At 41.6% G+C, this 21,297-nt stretch overlaps 1 long non-coding RNA gene across 1 annotated transcript; it reads left to right on the plus strand.

Annotated features, from left to right (window-relative positions):
• Window positions 1-6,447: 6,447 nt before the first annotated feature.
• Window positions 6,448-20,306, plus strand: Gm40156. Its single transcript, XR_867667.2, has 3 exons — window positions 6,448-6,523; window positions 15,441-15,533; window positions 19,941-20,306. It is a non-coding gene; the product is annotated as a predicted gene, 40156 (long non-coding RNA).
• Window positions 20,307-21,297: the final 991 nt, after the last annotated feature.

A 21,297-nucleotide genomic window follows, 5' to 3' on the forward strand; every position in this document is an offset into this window, starting at 1 on the left:
TAAACTGCAATCCGTCTCAGTTAACACTATAATCCTTTGTATTGGGGGTGCTGTCTTCTCCTGCGTGTCCGTGTCCTTTTAAATCCCCATTGCCGTTTTTGCCTGGATGACTCTTCCTTCCCTTACTCTGTTCAGATACTGCATCTGTCTGAGAACAGATGGGTCAGCCTGTTGTTTCCACTCAATAAACCCGGGAGCTAAGTTTTTATAGCTGAAGCTGAGTTTCCAACGCATGAACACAGTTCTGAGGATCCACGTTTGTACTGCCTGGCAAAGCAACTGTCTCGCACTGTGCTTTCTTACTTAAAGAAATGTAATGCACAAGACTGGATTTGGGCGGAACCGTTCCACATGCTGAATCCATCTAAGCCCAGGAAAGGTCTCAGGATGGTTGTCCTGGTTGGTTGGTTTGAGTTTTATTTGTTTGTTTGTTTGGTTGGTTGGTTTGGTTTTTTTGTTTGTTTGTTTGTTTTGTTTTGTTTTGCTTTGCTTTTTGCTTATTTGCTTGTTTGTTTTTCTAGACAGGGTTTTCCTGTGTACCTCTGGTTATCCAGTAACTTATTCTGTAGACCAGGCTAGCCTCAAATTTACAGAGAACCACCTGTTTCTGCCTCCCAGGTACACAGGGCACTATCATAGCTCAACTTTTTGTTGTTATTTTTGTTGCTTGTTTGTTGGTTTCGTTGTTTTTTTGTTTTTTTTTGGGGGGGTTGTTTTTTGTTTTGTCAACTTGACATGGCTTGGGAAGAGGCCTCACTGAGAAAACGTGTCCATCAGCTTGGCCTGTACGAAAGTCTGTGAAGCACTCACTGTCTTGAGTGATGATTGATGATGCCCAGGTCACTGTGGGTGGTGCTACCCTCGGGCATCTGGTCCTGGGCTGTTTAAGAGAGCAGGCTCAGTAAGCCATTGGAAGAAGCCAGCAAGCATCCTTCTTGGCCTCTGCTTCAGTTCTTGGCTCCAGGTCCCCATCCTGAAATCTCCTGACTTCCCTCTGAGACAGCATATGACCTAAGATCATAAACTGAAATACTTTCCTCACCAACTTGCTTTTTGATCATAGTTTTATATAAACAAACAAACAAACAAACAAACAAATAACAGCAATAGAAACTCTAAGTGGTGCATATATGTTCCCAATATCTTTTATGCAAAATATTCCGATCATGGAAAGGCCTGGCTAGAGAAAGTGGGCAGGGCCACTGTGGGGTCTATCTAGGAAGGGAAGAATAACGCTAGTAGGGAAAGACGGCCCCCTCCATTGTCAGTTGAGAGCCAAATTTTTCTCTGGCCAGTGGAATCCTTCGCCTTGGAAAGACATCCAGAGCATGGGAGTGAGGGTGGAGGTGGAGGATATATTTCCCCATTTCTTTTGGCACTATAAAGAGCAATGTTTCAAAAGCTGAAATACACATGCTATCCCTCAAAGAATCTGTTTCTCAATATAGATGTACAACTCGCCCCTGCCAGTGGCCTTCAGTCTACAGTGCTGTTTTGTGGTGACTGTGGCTTTATTTCGAGGAGACAAGCTACTCTCCTACAAGGACAGCCTAATAACTTGACACCTCCAAAAGGTATTTTGCTACAGATGGAACCATGAAACCTCTGATCAGTCTCCCAAATTAGTAAAGTGTACAACTAGGCCCTGCAGCTCCCTCTCAGGACATTTCCTCAGCCATGGCTGGCGGCCTGCACAGATTACACAATCTCAGAAGACCTTTGCTTATCTCGACTTAATTCAGATCATGTAAACAATCTCACCCAGCTACAAAAGCTTCGTAAAAAAAACAAAAGACTCTTAGAGTGCAACAGGAAAGACTTCTTTTTTCAGGGGGTTTTAGACTCAGAAAGCAAGAACTCTTAATTTTTCAAAAGGCATAGTTCTTAAAAATGTCTGATATAGGCTTTATAAAAACTCACAGCCAGCACCATTCATTGTCTCTTCCTTGGTACAGTTAACTATGTGATGCTCCAAGAAATTTTAAGCCCGTAGAAGAAGGATTATGTCCATCCCCGGACCCAACTTTCTTTCCTCCCTTCCTCTATTCCCTTCCCCTCCTCCTCTCCTTCTTTTCTTCTTTTAAGGACTAAGCCTTTGAAACTCAGCTGAAATGTGTGGCATAGCTCCTGGACACAGAAGGATAAATGCCATTTTTCTCTTCTTTGAGAGGCAGGGCAAACAGGATGATGGTCTAAAAGCTACACAGATGAATGTGTGTTTTAGCAACACGTGGTCAGCTAAAGGTCAGGGTCTTTCCATTTGTTTTTCACATGGAGTTATGTGGGCTGAGTGGGTTACTCAGGGAAGCCCTGGTAAACGGAGAGTCCATGAAGACAAGCGTGGCCTATAGAAGGCGGGGGGGGGGGGGGGGCAGCCATTTTTATCAGCAAATCCCCTTCAGCTCCAGACAAGAAGAAGAGAGATCTGAAAATCACAGGACTTTTCTATCTACTCTAAAACCTTCTCAAACTAATCTGAACCAGCCACATGAAAGGTGGTCAAATAAATACAGTCCAAGTCTGTATCTACTCTCCCCTGACACTTCATAGAGGACTTTGAAGTAAGATAATAAACTTTAAAGTCCTTCAAGGTTTTCAAGGGACAGAACTTTTTCCTTTCCTTTCTTTTCTTTTCCTTTCCTTTTTCCTTTTTTTTTTTTTTTTTTTTTTTTTTTTTGCCAGAATAGAAGAGTCTCTTTCATTTCTGCCCATGATGATCAGGGCTTGCTACACGATATAAAGACAGAGAATCAACACAGAATAAGAAAGAAAGCCATGCTAGGTTCCTGCCTACAAGCACGACATAGTAATAGTGTGAGGGATAGGTGCCTGTCCATGGGATGGGTCTCAAAATGAGCCAGTCACTGGTTGGCCATTTCTTCAGTCTCTGCTCTATCTTTGTCTCTGCATTTCTCTTAGACAGGACCAATTTTGGGTCAAAAGTTGTGTAGGTGGGTTGGTGGGGCGTCCTGTCTGGCTACTGGAGGTGATTGCTTCAGGTTCTGTATCCCCAGTGTTGGGCATTTCAGCTAAGGTCACATAGGAGCTTCCCTCATCTTAGGTCTCTGGGGCTTCCTAGAGACTATCCCACCCTCCACCCCCAGCAGCTACAGATTCCCATTCACTCTCCTGGCCCTCTGGGCCTCTCTCCTGACTCTCCCCATGCCAGTTTCACCCAGTTCCCTCCCTTCCTCTGCCTCCCATGACTGTTTTGTTCCTTCTTCTAAGTGAGATTCAAGCATCCCCATTTGAGTGTTCCTTCTTTAACTTCTTTGGATCTGTAGGGTACTCTGAACTTTTTGGCTAATATCCTCTTATCATTGAGTACATGCTATGCATGTCCTTTTGAATCTAGGTTACCTCACTCATGAGGATACTTTCTAGTTCTATTTGACTGCAGAATTCATATTGTGCTTACAGACAGGAGCCCCCTGAGGGGCTCTACCCAGCAGCTGACTGAGACAGAGGCAGATACCCACAGACAAGCACTGGTCAGAGGTCAAAGACTCCTATGGAAGACTTGAGGGAAGGACTGAAAACCCTGAAGAAGGCAACACCATAGGAAGACAGTGTCAACCAACTGGGCCACCCCCTCCCCCCTAAACCAGGAGCTTCCAGAGACTGAACCACCAATCAGAGAACATACATGGGCTGGTCCAAGGCCCATGAGTATACTATCAGATCATCTGCAAATAGTGATATTTTGATTTCTTCCTTTCCAATGTGTATCCCCTTGATCTCCTTTTGTTGTCTAATTTCTCTGGCTAGGACTTCAAGTACTATATTCAATAGGTAAAGAGAGTGGGCAGCCTTGTCTAGTCACTGATTTTAGTGGGATCTCTTCAAGTTTCTTTCCATTTAGTTTAATGTTGGCTCAGGTTTGCTGTATATTGCTTTTACTATATTTAGGTATGGGCCTTAAATTCCTGATATTTATAAGACTTTTACCATGAAAGGTTGTTGGATTTTGTTGAATGCTTTCTCAGCAACTCATGAGATGATCATGTGGTTTTTGTCTTTGAGTTTGTTTATATAGTGGATTGCATTGGTGGATACTGAACCATCCCTGCATCCCTGGAATGAAGCCTACTTGATCATGATGGTTTTGATTTGTTTTTGGATTCGGTTTGCAAAAATTTTATTAAGTATTTTTGCACTGATATTCATAAGAGAAATTTGTCTGAAGTTTTCTCTCTTTGTTGGGTCTTTGTGTGGTTTAGGTATAAGCATAATTGTGGCTTCACAGAATGAATTGAGAAGTGCTCCTTCTGTTTCTGTTTTGTGGAATAGTTTGAAGATTATTTGTATTAGGTCTTCTTAGAAGGTCTGATAGAACTCTGCACTAAAACCATCTGATCCTGGGCTTGTTTGTTTGTTTGGGAGACTTTTAATGACTGCTGCTATTTCTTTAGGGGTTATGGGATTGTTTAGATGTTTTTATCTGATCTTAATTTAACTCTGGCACCTGGTATCTGCCTAGATAATTGTCCATCTTAATCCAGATTTTCCAGTTTTGTTGAGTATGTTCTAAGATCAACAATTGACAAATGGGACCTCATAAAATTACAAAACTTGTGTAAGGCAAAGGACACCGTCAATACAACAAAATGGCAACCAATAGATTGTGAAAAGATCTTTACCAATCCTACATCTGATAGAAGGCTAACATCCAATATATACAAAGAACTCAAGAAGTTAGACTCCAGAGAATCAAATAACCCTATAAAAATGGGGTACAAAGCTAAACAAAGAATTCTCAACTGAGGAATATGGAATGGCTGAGAAGCATCTAAAGAAGTGTTCAACATTCTTAGTCATCAGGGAAATGCAAATCAAAACAACCTTGAGATTCTACCTTACACCAGTCAGAATGGCTAAGATCAAAAACTCAGGTGACAGCAGATGCTGGTGAGGATGTGGAGAAAGAGGAACACTCCTCTACTGCTGGTGGGATTGCAAGCTAGTACAACCACTCTGGAAATCAGTCTGGCAGTTCCTCAGAAAATTGGACATAGTATTGCCTGAGGACTCTCCTATACCACTCCTGGGCATATACCCAAAAGATGCTCTAACAAAAAACAAGGGCATATGCTGGAAAGAACCCAGATGTCCCTCAACAGAGCAATGAATACAGAAAATGTGGTATATTTACACAATGGAATATTACTCAGCTACTAAAAACAATGACTTCATGAAATTCTTAGGCAAATGGATGGATCTGGAGGATATCATCCTGAGTGAGGTAACCCAATCACAAAAGAACACACATGGTATGCACTCACTGATAAGTGGATATTAGCCCAAAAGCTTGGAATACCCTAGATACAATTTGCAAAACACATGAAACTCAAGAAGAAGGAAAACCAAAGTGTAGTTGCTTCGGTCCTTCTTAGAAGGGGGAACAAAATACTCATGGGAGCAAATACGGAGACAAAGTGTGGAGCAGAGACTGAGGGAAAAGTCATCCAGAGACTGCACCACCTGGAGATCCATCCCGTATACCAAACCCGGACACTATTGTGGATGCCAAGAAGTGCATGCTGACAGAAACCTGATATAGCTGTCTCCTGAGAGGTTCTGCCAGAGCCTGACAAATACAGAGGCAAATGCTTGCAGCCAACCACTGGACTAAGCATGGGTTCCCCAATGGAAGAGTTAGAGAAAGGACTGAAGGAACTGAAGGGGTTTGTAGCCCCATAGGAAGAACAACAATATCAACCAACCAGAGCTCCCAGGGACTGAACAACCAACCAAAGAGTACACATGTAGGGACTCATGGCTCTAGCTGCAAAAGTAGCAAAGGATGGCCTTATCCGGCATCAATAAGAGAAGAGGTCCTTGGTACTGTGAAGGTTCAATACCCCAGTGTCGGAGAATGCCAGGGTAGGGAGGCAGGAGTGGGTGGATGGGTGGAGGAACACCCTCCTAGAAGCAGGGGAAGTGGGGATGGGTTGGGGGGTTTGGTGGGAAAAACTGGGAGAGGGGATAATATTTGAAATGTAAATAAAGAAAATATCCAATAAAAAAAAAAGAAGGAAAAAGGAAAAAGAAAGAAATCCAATGAAGCAATCCAATGTGCTAGGCCTTATGGGATAGAAACAAGAAAGAAAGATCCACAAAAGAGCCCACTCTGAATTTCTTAATTTCCCGGGACAGGGTGCCAGGGAAGAACAGGACAGAGCCCTTGAGTCCTGATTGGTCTTCTGCAAAGCAGCTATTGCCCAACCTGAGGCAGAGCCGCATCAGAATTTAATTTGGCAACCCGTTGTGATTAGTCAGAAGTTACACTTGAATTTTGCCTGTCAGTCAGGGCAGCACCTGTCACTGCATGACGAGGAAAGAGACCGAATGTTCCTTTATCTCCGTGTTATGAGATAGAAGCAGGAGGAGGGAAGGTGTGATTCAGAAATCAGGTGATTTCAACCAAATTACAGCTCTGCCCACAGGGCCTGGATTGAGGAGGTGAAATCGGAGTCCCAGTCTTGTCTTGGAATAGATTATCCGATGAGGAGGCCACACCAAGGTGATGGGGAGTTGTTTGGGGGGCTAGAGCTAAGTTAAGGGTCTTGTCTTGAAATAGAGTATCAGATGAGGAGGCCACACCAAGGTCACGGGGGGTTGTTTTATGGGCCAGAGCTTAGTTAAGGGTCTTGTCTTGAAATAGAGTATCAGATGAGGAGGCCACACCAAGGTCATGAGGGCTGTTTTATGGGCCAGAGCTAAGTTAAGGGTCTTGTCTTGAAATAGAGTATCAGATGAGGAGGCCACACCAAGGTCATGAGGGTTGTTTTATGGGCCAGAGCTAAGTTAAGGAATTAGCACAAGGTTCTGTCTTATCAGCCCCAGAGTTCCACCCAGTAAGGCTCTCAGCACTGAGGCAGCTCATCGCCAGGAACACAAAGACACAAGAAAAGGGAAGCATCCTCCGCAGATGTGCCCAAGTGCCCCTTCATCTGATGCCCTCAGAGACAATCAAGGCAACCCCAGGAAACTGGATGCTTCATTTTACCAAACGATAAAGAGCCCAACATAAGGTGTTTGTCTAATCTATTTATCATTATCATTGACTTACCTATTCGTATGTGGCAAAGTCTAATCCACCCTGGCCTCTGACTTGCCACCTTCCTGCCCAGTGATGAGACTATGTGTTATAAGACACCAAAAACAATCATATAAATCATTGTAGTGATCTGCTTCTGAGACTTCATTCCAAAGACATGCCAGATTGTGTACCTTGGATGCTGCGTACATACATTTCCAGTACACTTACTAAATGGTATGTGTGCATTCGTGAACGAAGCGAATAACACTGGAGGTGGTGGGGAGCACATAAAACGCTTGCAACAGTATCTCCTTCAACAGTAGAGTTTATTTGCCAGGGAGACACTACCAGGCCACAGCTTTAGTGCTGAGCTTATAGCCCCCTCTGAAAGGGCAATCACAGATAAGATGACTATTTTCCATACCTTGCTTTCTGGGAAAACTCCCAGGGATATTAATTATGTACTTCAGAGTGAGTTTATTGATGCTAAATGTGCTAAATACTGAGTTAGTACATTTAAAGTTGGTTCTTTGCTACCTTTAAAATGAATAGTCATAGCCATTATGTCAAAGACCTAAGGAGCCAAGTGAGGATGGAGGCAGGCCCTCAGAATCCCACTGAGGCAGCGGTTGGGCATGAAAGAAGGAGTGAGCTAAACACCCACCTTAAAGAACAGAAGCCACCAAATTCTTAGCTCCTGCCAAAATGAAAGCAAGTAGAAAGCAAAATCTAGACTGGAAAGTCAAGACGAGAGCGTGGCAAAATACTTCAGGGGACTTGGGAAGATGCACTTACAACCCAGCCATGGCAGGCTTCCAATGTAAAATGAAGGGGATGTAACTTCTTAGTGCAAAGTCAGAGTGTCCAGGCTCCATGTTTGCCAGTCTCCAAATCATCACTCTAGGAATTTTCACTTCTATTCATGAGAGCAGGGGCATGGACTCTTGGCTTATCATGTTAGCCATCTAAGAAATCAGGGGCAACATCTCTGTGAGGACGGCTAAGCTCAGTGTCGAAAGAAACTTGCGTCATCACTGTGACAGTGGATAGCCATGTAGGTCTGACAGTGACAAAGTAGTCACTGATAACTCCTCTTCCACTTGCATGTGTCCTAGGTCGAATGTCTTGCTGCAGAATCACTCTGGTTAGACATCTGTAAGCCAGCTCTCAGGCAGATGGACAAGCTCCATAAAAACCAGAACAAACCAGTTGCTAAGCTTCCTTGATAGAAAGCTCAGAGCTTACAGAAAATTGAACTTCGCGTTGCCTAATTACCGGCGTAACAGCCATGACCTATTTTCGGGTTACCGTCTAATAGCATAGCACAGAAAAATACTTAGTAAATCCTTGCGACTTTGTGGCTCTGCAAGCCCTACAAGTAGAAGTGCAATGTCGGTGACCATCTGAACGATTTGATAGATTTAGGCGCAAATTACCCCCTGTAGCTTAAATAGAGGAAATCAAAGCCTTTGTTATACAATGACAGAATATTTAAGTATTTGGTGTTGGCAGTTACTCCCTAAAAGGTTTGAAAGTGACAATTGATTGAAATCATATTTGTAGAAACTTGCACTAATGTGGAGGATGGCTGTTGCAGAAAACAGATGAAATCTCTGTGTATGTGTGTGTGTGTGTATGTGTGTGTGTGTGTGTGTAAGAATGCTCGAAAAGTACCATGATACTGACTTACAACTGTTAATCAAATTGATAAGTAGGAGTAAGATACGAATATCTTTTATTATTAAGGCATATTGTTGTTTTTAGCTTGGGCACTTACTGGGAAACATCAGACATTAGTAGAATTTGTTTAGTATCCCGAAATACATACTAAATGGAAATATTAGAACCCTGAGCCACAGCTGTGTAAGAGGATACCCAAGCACACAGTTCTTAAAGTATTGACCCTGACAACAAATATTGGGAAATCGCCCTTTCAATGAGAGCAGAAAATGCAAGGTCACACTTACATAAGTCTTAGCTCTGATTTACCCCACAGCTGGATTGTACAATCGTACAATTGTACAGCCAGGGAGTCTAACTACCTTGACTGTATCCAGTAGCCTTAAACTAGATCACAATGGTTTCAAATTACATGTATTGTGTATTCTTATATAAAAGTAAATATTCTCCTGGAATGCTGCCTTGTCAGAAAGAGAAGGAGGGAGGGAGAGAGGGAGAGGGGGGAGGAGGAGGGAGAGGGGGAAGAGGAGGAGAGGGGGAGGGGAGGGGGGAGGACGGAGAATGAGACAGAGACAGAAAAAACACAGACAGAGAGACTGCAAGAGAACAACTTCTCAGGCCTCAATGTTTTGTTTTGTTTTGTTTTTTTTTGAGTAGATTCATGCTTCAGGAAAGCAAAGACTAACAGAATATCAGTAAGATTTTATATTGCACATAAAAGGTTCAAAAGTATTTCCCCTTAAATGTTCAAATAAGTATAAACAATAGAAAAAGATGGAGCCAGGTGCTTTTCACTTGATCACATCATCCTGTGCCTGTAGCTTCTAGGAATATGGCACTGAACAATCCAGTAAATTCCAAGGCTCGGATCTCTGAGGCTCTGCATCTCTATGATGACAGATAACTAATTTTTAATTTACTTCTTGTATCAACTTTCCACATAAATATACTCATTTTACTTATACAACTCAATTAACTTTATGTGTGTGTATGTGTGTGTGTGTGTGTGTGTGTGTGTGTGTGTGTGTGTGTGTGAGAGAGAGAGAGATTCTAGATATAATCATAAGCTCTTCACTGTGCACCAGTATTTTTGAGATATAGAGTGTTCTAGATGGTAACCCACTGAATTTAATATATATAAATATATATTAAATATATATGTATAAACATATATATATCTTCACCAGAAGATAGTCATGTCCCTTGCAATAATCACTGTAAGTATCCCAGGCGTGTTTTCATTTCTTTCTATATAAACTACTAAAAAAAAAAGTGCTAGTTCATATGCTGTGTGAAGTTTGAAATATTATTTTTAAAAAATAGTAAGGCTGTGTTCTAATGTAATTGGCCCATTTTCCACTCCCACCAGCACTGGATGTAAACTCCAGCTTCTTACCTCTCCCCTCCCCTCATTCTAACAGATGATGTCATCTGTTGAAAAGCACCCTTAGTCTTCCTGTCTAATTTTGTTTTGGCTTTCATCTGCTGCTCTTGCTTTAATGTGCTCATGTGCGAAAGCCTTCTCTGAGTAAATGTCAAATTCTTGGGAGTGGGAGTACTTGTTTTGGTGCCAAACATAGGCGCCAAGTCATCGAATATGAACTTTGTGAATAGCATTATGTTTTTCTAAGTTTAAATTTGTAATCATGCATGAAATTGGATTTTTACTGAGAGTCTGCTTGCATCTATGAAGGTGATGATATGCACCTTGCCTCAGTTTGGTTATGTGCATTCTGTGTCAGGTTACATTAACACTTGAATGCTAAGTAACGCCTGCATTCCCGTCGATTCTACTTGGTCATAAAGTATGTTATTTTTATATATTGTCGAGTATGAGTTCATACTACCTTGTTAAAGTTTTTGTTTCTATTTTCATGTAATCTTCAGTTTTCCTGTGAAGTGTATGAGTTAGGTTTAGCTATCAGTACTGATCTGATAACATGAATTGGGAGCTATAAATAATCACTGCTTTCTGAAATGGAGAAAAATTGGTTAACGTCTTCTTTGAGAGATTTCTAGAATGTATGATCCATATTACCAGGACAGACAGTTTGTGTGAGGTTTAGAATAAACATCTAATGCTTTCATTAGCCACAGAACCCATCAGGTTTGGTTTTGTTTTGTTTTGTTTCTCCTTTGATCAGATGGCAACTTTTAGCTGCTGCTGAATTTGTTGACTTTATTTAAATTGTCAAGTTCATCAGCATACATGTGTTTGTAAATGCCACTGGCATTTTAGTCTCTGGTGCATGAAAGCTGCATTCTGTTTCAAGACTGAAGTTGACACTTGTATATTTTAACAAACCTGACTGGTGAGACATTTACCCAGTAGACTGATCTCCAAGAACTGTCTTTGGTTTTATTGATTTCTCTATTTCTTCTGTTTGTTATTATTGATACCTATTTTTGTTCTATATTAAATCTGCGCTCGATTTTATTTTATTTTACTTATTTTGCTTAACTGGCAAAATGCTTGTATTGGGATCTGAAGTCTTTATTTCTGCTCTAGTTTTTCATTTCAGCCTTAATTTGGCTTCATCAAACACCATAATCTGTCACAGCGCAAGGGAATGCTTCAGGCTTTTGCATTGCATAAAGAAATGAGGTTTATTGTGGCATTTAATGCATAATATCACAGTTGCCCTCCACCGCCCTTTTTGGTCTGGTTCTCTGGAGCAGCTTGTGTTTTAATATTGATTATGTTACCCGAAAACCATTTTGTAGTGTCCTGCACGAAGGACTAAAGGAAGCCTGTCCCCAATTGGTTTTGGGTCAATAAAGTTATCAGCGGCCAATGGCTGAGCAGGGAGACAGAGGTGGGACTTTTAGGATTCCCAGGAAGGGACAGAGGAGGGAGGAAGAGGGCATTCCTCCATGGTGCCATGATGAGGCCTAAGAGACAGACCACGCTGGAAAGGTGCAGGAGGGAGAGACAGCCTACGTGTAGGTGCAGGGGGAAAGCAGCCCCAGGAGGGCTGCCTAACAGGGTCCAGGGCAGCAAACATAAAATACAGATGTAGTAAGAATTAACTCAGGAATATCAGAGGGGAGTGTGTGTTAGCCACGTGAAGCTAGAGAGTGGCACAGCCATTGAGCTGTTTCAAATATTTAAAACATAAGGCTTTATATGTGTCTTTCTTTTGGGAATCCAGAACATTGGGGTGATATCGAGAAGCATAGACCTACCTGCTGAGAAATATAGAACAAATTAATAAACTACCACAACAGTCCTCTCTCTCCATCTCCCTCCTGTCCCAGACAGCTCCTACCTCTTCTTCTTGGTGGCTTTTTTTCAGTAGAAGACAAAACATGTGATATTTGTCTTTCTTCCTGGGCCTAGACTTTCCGTTTAACATGATCATCTCTTGATCCTCATCTTCATTAAAACATTATAATTTACTGACTGCTAATAGGTAATAGTCATGTGACTTGACATAGTACTGTAGCTTTTTAAAGAAACCAATTAGGATTGCATATTTCTATTTTCTCCCACCATTTTCAGTGTGGCTGGCACTGCACACTTTACCTCTAATGTTATTGTTATTAGATTTGACATAGACAGCAAGTGTTTGGGTGTTTAAGAATAAGAAATGTCTTCTACCTATGCCTTCATTTTGGCTTCTGATGTTCCCTATTTAGGTGTATTCAGATTTCTATCTGGCATCATAATCCTTGTGCCAAGGAAATGACTTAAAGACTGGTTGGGAAGAGTAAGGGGCTCAGCAGGAGTGAGAAGACAACAAGAGGGGTGGGTAAATGTGATCACAATACATATGTGCATAGATGAAAAGCCACTGTGAAACCTATTATACTGTTTAATTAATAAACCTATTAAACTGTTTAATTAATATAAGTTAGTAAAGAATATCAAAAAAAGAAATCCCCATGACATTTTGGTCTCATAGCTATGCCTGGAATAAATTCAGTTATTGTTTCTTTAAAAGTTATTTTTGCATTCGTTTTCTTCTAAAGGTTTTCAATGAGTGAGGAATTACAGACAGGTTTTCTTTTCAGTACTTTTTTCCCTCTGTGACTTGTATGTTTTCTGAGGTAATAATATCTTGTTTCTTAAGTCAATTTTCTTTCATTAGCTTTGGAAACTACTTATTATCTTCTAAATATTTCTTATTCATTCTAATATTGCTTTTCTTCCAGAACTCTTTTTAAAATTTGCTTCTCTTATTTTGAGATTACAGAATAATGACATCACTTGCCCTCCCTTTTCCTCCTCACTACCCTCCCACATGCCTCTCCTTGCTCTCTTTCAATTCATGGCCACTGTTCTCATTAACTGAGAGATACATAGTTATGTATCTGTACCTATAGTGATTATATATATATATATATATATATATATATATATATAGTTAGTTAGTTAGTTAAATAAGTATATATATATATCCCTTACATGTAGTTATACAGTTATGCATTATCTTATGTATATATTTAGTTATATATGCATATACACACACACAAACACACACATACACACACACATAGATATATACCCTTTCCTCCTTCTTGTTGCCTTCTCACTCCTGTAGTGAGAAGGCCCTTCCTCTTCCCAACCAGACTCTATGTCATTTTCTTAGCTCAAGGATGCCAGATGGAATTTCAAATGTAAATATAAATATAAGTATATACATATATTCCTATCTACAGCCTGCTGAGTTCATATAAAGTTACTTGTAGGTATGTTTTCAGGGCTAACCATTTTGGTATTGAGCAACCAATTGGTTTGCTTTCCCTTGGGAAAACTCTCTCCCTGTCTCAGCATTCTTTAGTTGCCAGTAGTTCCTTGTGTAGGGTTGAGCCCTTCACGGTCTTTCCCTGCCCTTGTTCAACTCATGTTCAGCCAGTCATGTAGCTGATGCTTTATGGATGTAGCCCCTGACATTAGAAGGAGACAGTCTCCCAGCAAACTCTCTGATTTTCTGGCTCTTACAGTCTTTCTGCCTCCCTTCCACCATATTCTCCAAGCCTTAGGCTAGCAGGTTGTATTGTACATGTATCCACCAGGGTTGGGCTCTACAGCTTAGCATTTTGATTGGTTCTGGGTTTTCTGAGATGCTTATTTCTTAGCTGTCAGACCACTTGACATCCTTTGGTTCTCAACACTGTGATATTTTCTTATTCATCTTGTTTTCGCCAATCATTCTGTAGAATTTCTATGGCTCAACTTCTTTCCTACTTTCTTTGGCTATGCTCAGTATTCTCACAGAGCCATGAAAAGAATAATTCATCTATAGTTCAGTGCATTAAAATTCTTAATACACTTACACTTGGCTGTTTTAGATATCCCCATCATGCTAATGAAATTCCCCGACCTGTTCCAGTGAGTTATGGTTTTCATACTATTTTAACATAATAGTGATGATTATTTTCAAGTCTTCATCAGATGCTGTCTGTAATATCTAAAACATCTCTAGCTCTTTTGATTGCTTTACCTATTGATGAAAGATAATTGTTAGGGTCTAAGATTTGCCTCACAAACCACACAAACACGGATCTCCGTCAGACAGGGATAGTTTATTGAGCATACATCCCAGGACTGGTCCACCAGGGCCATGGTCCAGATTCGGGAACTGAACTGTAACCCAGAGTTAAGATATTACAGGGCTTTTAAGCCCCAAATCTATAAACATCTATGCCAAGTTATTTCGCCAATCAAGACTTAGGGATAGGGGGATTTCCTTAGGAACATGGCTTTGTTGTACATTTGTCCTGTTCCCATTGGGTGGGATATTCAACTATGGCAGGGGGCTTGCCTTGTCTAATATTCATCTCCTAACTTGTCTATCAGGATGGGACTTGTCTAACATTCATATCTGAACTTGCCAACCAGGATGTCACTTACCCATGTACATGTCACTTTTTACCCAATAGGAAGTGAGTTCCCAGGGAGGTCTTAGGAACTTAAACATTTCTCAACTGTTACTCAAAATGGAAGACTTATTCCAAGTAGTTTCTTATATTGGTGCAGGTGTCTCTCTTATTTTGGGGTCTGTCCCAGAGGCAGTTTATACCATAAAAGCTTATATACAGGTACAGGAAGTTCTGTTGGATGGTAGGTTCAGGCCTAAGATTATTGTGTTTAACTATACAAAATAGTTCTATTCCCTTCTATCATGATTGGCACAGAACGTAACAGAATATGTAACCAGTCTTGGCATTAGAAAGTTTCCTACAGCAGAAACATATGGAAAAGTTTCTTTATAATGGCAGGCTAGCCAGATAACTGTTAGCCAGGCCTTAACATTTTACATATGCCTTAATATTCCATCTAGGCCTTAACATTTTACCTAGGCTGTAATGATAATACTTTCATATCTTTGTCTTAATTTTTATTAGATGCCAGGAATCTGATTAGAACACCAAAAAAATGAGTTATATATTAGTTATGTCAGGAAATGAGTGTCTTTTCTCTTATACTGTTGGGAATTGCATGAATTTTGTCAGTGTTTCAGCTAGATTTGGATTTGAGTTTTATTGTTATTTACCTCTGGGTCAGTTGGAATTCTCTGAGGAAATAGAAAAATATGATCTATTTAGCTGGCTTTGATAAATTGGTAGATAGATCTAGTCTGCTATTCTACCCAAGTTGATTATCCAGACTCAAGTGCTTTGCTTTGTCATATTTTGTAATTTACAAAGTACACTTGGCTCACTTCAATGCACGAGTTTAACTCTGCCTTTGGCCTTCGTTTCCTTTATTAAGGTTTTAGTGCCACAGAAGACTTATGCCAAATATGATCATCTCCTTTTCCAGTTTTTCTGTTTCATGTCATTGTGTATGTGAGATCTCACCAAGGTAAGCTTGCTGAAAACTGTATCTGCCTAAGGCACATTGTTATAAAATTTCAGACTTAGATATAAACAGAACACTTTAAAAGTTTACAGGTAAAAATGGAGGGCGAGGAAGAGGAGGAAGAGGGGAAGTAGGGCAAAAGCTAAGGAATGCAAGCAGCCACAGAATCTGGGAACCACCTCAAAATTTTTCCTTGCTCAAGGCTCTGGAGAGAGGGCCACTTGCCACACGAAAACAAATGCCTGCGACTTTTTAATAAATTGTTAGCACACTCATGAGAGCACCACAGCGGGTGTGCCCCAGACCCAGAGTCCACCCAGGCTTTAGTGACCCAGTCAAGATGCCAGAAAAGACTTCTCTAGAGACAAATTGGCAGGCTCCTTGACACATCTGTCTGTCCTCAAAGGAAACCCGACACTGGTGATGCTTTGGGAGTTCAGCAAGTCTAAGCTGAAGCTTGAAGGAAAGCTCTGATTATAGGGGAAAGGCATTACAAACAGCAAGGCTGATTTACAACAGCATCTTCTGGGTTGTAATCAAGCACCCTATTGCTCAGTTGGGAACCAGAAGAGCAATAGAACTGTCCCTAAAATCATAAATCCACCTCCTCCAAGAAGGCATTAGAAATGCCAAAGAGTCCCCCTTGTAGTTTCCTGGGAGTTTCCACTGCATTACCCAGAGGAGGAGTAGATCTGGGGGAGAGGGGAGGTCGGGGAGGGACTGGGAAGAAAGGAGAGAAAGAAAACAGGGCCAGGATGTAATATATGAAAGAAGAGTAAATCTAAAAACGAAGTAGAGAAAAAGAACTGCCAACAGTAAATCAAACTGACAAGGGACCCAATTGTACTTAGAGATGAGAGATAAGAATCAAATAATAATGTTCAAAGTTGACAGCACTGGCTCTGGGGAAAGCTGAGAAGGAATGAGAAAGCAACCATTAGTAAGAAGCCACATAAAAAAGCAACACATACAGGTGGGTGGGTGTGGGAGAGAGAGAGAGGGAGAGAGAGAGAGAGAACATTTTTAGTGACTCTGTCACTTTTAGTGACATGTGTTTAAAAGAAGCTACTAAGTATCGAACAATTGCCCTAGGAATCTCTCTACATGAAGGCAAATGGAGGGCCAACTCTTCACAGCCAAGCTCTCTCACACCATTAATAGAGAAGGGAATCCAGGCTCTGCCCACTCATCTCCATTGTCTTCTCCTCTGGTCCCTCTAGATCTTTCCCTGTCTTCTCAAGTCATACAAACAGCCTCACCCAGTGCTAGCTCAGCAAATAAAAACCATCATAAACTCATCATTGCCAGCTGTTTAAATGCACGTGTTCACTTTGAAGCCTGTTTCTTCAAGGACTACTAGTGTAGTGCCATCGACATGTTGATGTCCCCAATAGATCCAAACAAAAAGTAGATTAAACTTAAAATTATGGGTCTATTAGATGGTCAAAGGTCACATGATGAAATTACCCAAAACACTTAAGAACATTAAGTTCCTTGAAAACTGGAAGGAAACTAAGTGTAGTGGGATTTCCAGAAAAAGGACACAGGAATTTGGGGTGGGAGACCTTCGATGAAACTGGGTAGCCTGAGGTTACTTAGAAAGCAAATCTCATATTCATTCTACCAAAAGAGTTGTAGCTAAGCTGCTGCTCACCTCCCTGAGGCGACAAATCAAGGCAAGTGTGGGCTGGCCGGGGCCTGTAGTAGCTGGGAGATGAAGCTAATGCCCAGGTGGAAAGATAGCACAGAGAACTGGGAAAGAAGTCCCTCCCCTCTCCAAATACCTTGTGAGCCCTGATCCCTCCGGTGCTGCTTATTGGTAGAACTGTTAGGAAGGCCAGATCTTAAGGGAGTTTGCCTAGTTGATTCTGGAGATCTGTAGCCCCAGCAGCATGGGGCATACTCCAACAGGGTGAACTGGGGGAGATGACAAGGGAACGAGATACTTAGCATTTGTATTCATTTGCCTTAACTTCAACCCTTCATCCTTCCAAGGGCCACACAGAAGGTCTCTCTAGAGGGGTGAATGCGTCTCCCACCTTTCAGTCCTGGAGCCCCATTTCTCCAGCACCCACCCTCACTAGGTTTTCCTGATGTCCTCACTTTTGCACAGGCCGCAAGCAGCCATGAAAAACTCAGCTTAGGTTAGTCTATCTCCCATTTGCTCTCTGCTTCCTGCCCTTCATTCCCCAAGGAGGAATACCCTCATTCGCATCCTGTCTGGTCTCCAGAATGCCGAACAAAAGAATCAAAGGGTGTACTGGTTTTGTGGGGTAACCTGACAAAAGTTAGAGTCATCAGAGAGGAAGGAGCCTCAGGTGAGAAAATGCCTCCACGAGATCCAGCTATAAAGGCATTTTCTTAGTGACCAGTGGGGTGGGGGTGGGGGCATCCCATGGTGGGTGGTGCCATCCTTGGGCTTGTAGTCCTGGGTTTTATAAGGACCAGGCTGAGCAAGCCACGGGGAGCAGTCCACTCAGCAGCACCACTCTATCAGCTCCTGCTTCCGGGTTCCTGCTGTGTTTGAGTTGCTGGCTTCCTTTGGTGAGGAACAGTAATGTGAAAGTGGAAGCTGAATAAACCCTTTCCTCTACAACTGGCTTCTTGGTCCTGGTGTTTTGTAGCAGCAATAGAAACCCTGACTAAGACAAAGGGATAAATTAAAAAGTAACCAATGACTTCAGGAATTCTACAAATAAACAGATGAATCGATGAAGGAAGACAATTCAGGATATGAGCGAATTCAGCGAAGAGCTAGAGATTCTAAAAAGAACCACTTTAAAAAAAACTGGTAAAGGAAAAGATCAATAAATCCAATTCTGAAAATTCAGTGAGATAGCTCAGCAGGCAGACATTTGCTTTGAAAACCTAGAAACCTTTGCTCAATAGCCAGCACCCTCAGAAAGGCAGAAAGCAAGAGTCTCTGACCTCCACATGTGCACTGGAGCAGCCGCGAGGCTCTCCGGAGCAAGAAGAAGGGATGCTATCAGGGCTTGCAGACAACTCCGTGAATCATCACATTCAGGCAACAACAAAGAGGAAAGAGAAGAAATCACAACCAGAACTTTCCAGATTCAGGGACAAGTTAAAATAGCCTTGAGCAGTCTACAGAATCACTGCCAAGCCCATCAAGATTCTTGAGGCATTCTTCACATAACTAGAAAACCAATTCTATAAGTCAGGCGCCAGCACAAAGACCTTGAATAACTAAAAAACAGTGCTCGAGGCGCAACTGAGCTTGGTTTTAGGGTATACCATACAACCATAGTAACAAGAAAACTTGATAGCACAAAACGGACACCTAAAGCTTGTAAATAAAACTAGACAGGTCACTCCCAAAGCCATGCCTGCACTGTATAGTCTACAGAAGCTAGTAACGTGATTAGGATGTTAATGATCATGGGGAGGGGGAGGGTGGAATACTATAGGTCCAGAGCCAGTTTATCCAGTGCGATCTTAGTCACTTAAGTGGCCTTTATTGCCTACCTGTGTCTTTGGCATCCTTGTGACTTTTCGAATATACAAAACACTTGTATATTCATACTACTTGTAAATAGTTTTTAATATACAAACAGACCTATCCTCCATCAGCAGATAACATCTGAAGCCAAGAGCCCCATCCCACCCCCTCTTTAGCCCACCTGACAGACCTACCTACACCAGTGTATTTCAAAAGTGTTTTGATTTGCATTCTTTGTTCTGTTTCCATAACAACTTCACAAAGCTGCTACCATGCTGGAACAAAGAATTCTGGGTCAGCTACCTTCATATTCCCAAGCTAATACTAATACCTGGCCTCAGAATAAACTCTTACTTCCCCTGAGGTGAGATGTGTGTTTTTTACATTGACTCAGGTACAGTGAACTGAATTTTAACAAAAGTGCTGAAAACATACACTGGACTATAAAACCAACCAACCAAACAACAGTAACAGCAACAACAACAGAAACAAGCCTCCAGCAAATGTTACTGGGAAAGCCCTAAGTCCGTATACAGAATCAAATATGTCCCATCTTCCTCCCTATACAGCAGGCAATTCAAAATGGGTCAGAGGTCTTAACATAAGGCTGAAAACCTTGAAAGTAGTGGAAGAAATCACAGAGAAACATTTAAAAAATACAGACCTAGGTAAGGCCCTTCTGTATAATACACCATTCACCCAGGAACTAAACAGCTGAATAAAACAGCCTACTGATAAACTTTGGCTGTGACTGGTGATATAATGGGATGATCAATGGAAACAGTGCTATACTATGAAAAAAATCACCACTGATTCTTACATCACGATTTTTGAGACAAATCTGTATTTTGCAATGTTGTATTTCTGTATTATCAAGACTGTGGGATTTTTGTCCTTTTCAGTATACTAAATGTATTCTGTCACGCTTCTGGTTTGCCACCACCTTAAAGATTGTAGCCTGAAGCGGACTGGTGCAGACCTTGTCGCCACTGAGGTGGGACCACCTGGGCTGTAGCCTTCCAACCTAGATGGCTCTATTGTTCTGTCACCTGATCCTGCTGCCTGCTGAGACACCTTTGAGACAATCCACATTGCGCAGAGCCTACACGCTGGTGACAGGCACCAAGAATGGATTGGTGGGGGATGGGCCTCCCCTCTTTATAAGCACAGAATCTTAGTAAACTTTGGGGCCTCGAACAGAAACATGTCTTGGCCTCCATTATCTCTCTCGCCGTTTCCTTCCATACAGCTCCGGCCTCCCACTCAGGAACCCAGTTAGTGTGGCCGCAGGCGGCTACAAAAGATGATTGTCTGTATAAACCTTTGTTGCATGATCTACAGCACAAACCACTGTTGCATGATCTGAAGATTTCTGCTCCACATTTGCTAAACATGTCAATCTTCTTCGTTGGTGCTCAGGACACTGAGGACTCCTGCCTGCCTCTGCTTTTTAGCATCTCTGAGATTATTTCTAAGATCTTGAACAGTGACATCTGTGGACAAATATTTCCAACATTCTCTTCATGTTCTTTACATCAAAATCAGGACTCAACTTATGATACATTCTAAGCTTGTGAGAGGAAGCTCACATTCACTCCCTCACCGGCTGTGGCTTCAGCTTCAAAGTGAAACATTAAGCAAGCTCTTGATGTCTGGTATCGGCTCTGTCTTGATTACGAACATTAACCCAGGAAGTGGAATTTTTGCTGCTTGCCCTACCTTAACTAGCAGCTGTCAAAGGCTACTTGATTATCTACACATACAAAAGTCTGAATATTAAACATACCTTTTCTTTTCCAAATACCTTTCAGGTAAATATTAACCATAGTTATTTTGACAAAATCTTTGGCCTACAAAGTTCTGAATTTGAAAACGATGCTATCTGAGCTTCAGACCCCCTGTGTGTTTTTTTATTTTTTTCCTTAAGCCTTACAAAATATGGAGGCTACTACCTCTGTGGTCAAGAGCTGAATAAACTTTGGACTCCCCTCCTCCCCCCACCTCCTACACCCCATCCCCCAACTTTGGTGGATGAGCACAAAGAACATGCATCTCTAACTCAGGCAGCGTTGTGTAAAGATACTAGAACAGCTAATTAATTACCAGCTTGTGGCACCTCTGAAGACGATGTGGCTACACTTGAACCACATCTTCCTGTTTTACCTGAATGTATCAGAACTAGACACCAAACCCAAACTGACCCACCTGCGTGACACAGTCTAGTCAAAAGACAGAAGAATTACCACCAAAGTTTATTCAGAGAGAAAGGGGGCAGGGTACGAATTATCTCTAAGATCCAGTTCTTCA

The sequence above is a fragment of the Mus musculus genome, chromosome 3 (assembly GCF_000001635.26).
Source record: "Mus musculus strain C57BL/6J chromosome 3, GRCm38.p6 C57BL/6J".
In the NCBI taxonomy this organism is placed as follows: domain Eukaryota; kingdom Metazoa; phylum Chordata; class Mammalia; order Rodentia; family Muridae; genus Mus; species Mus musculus.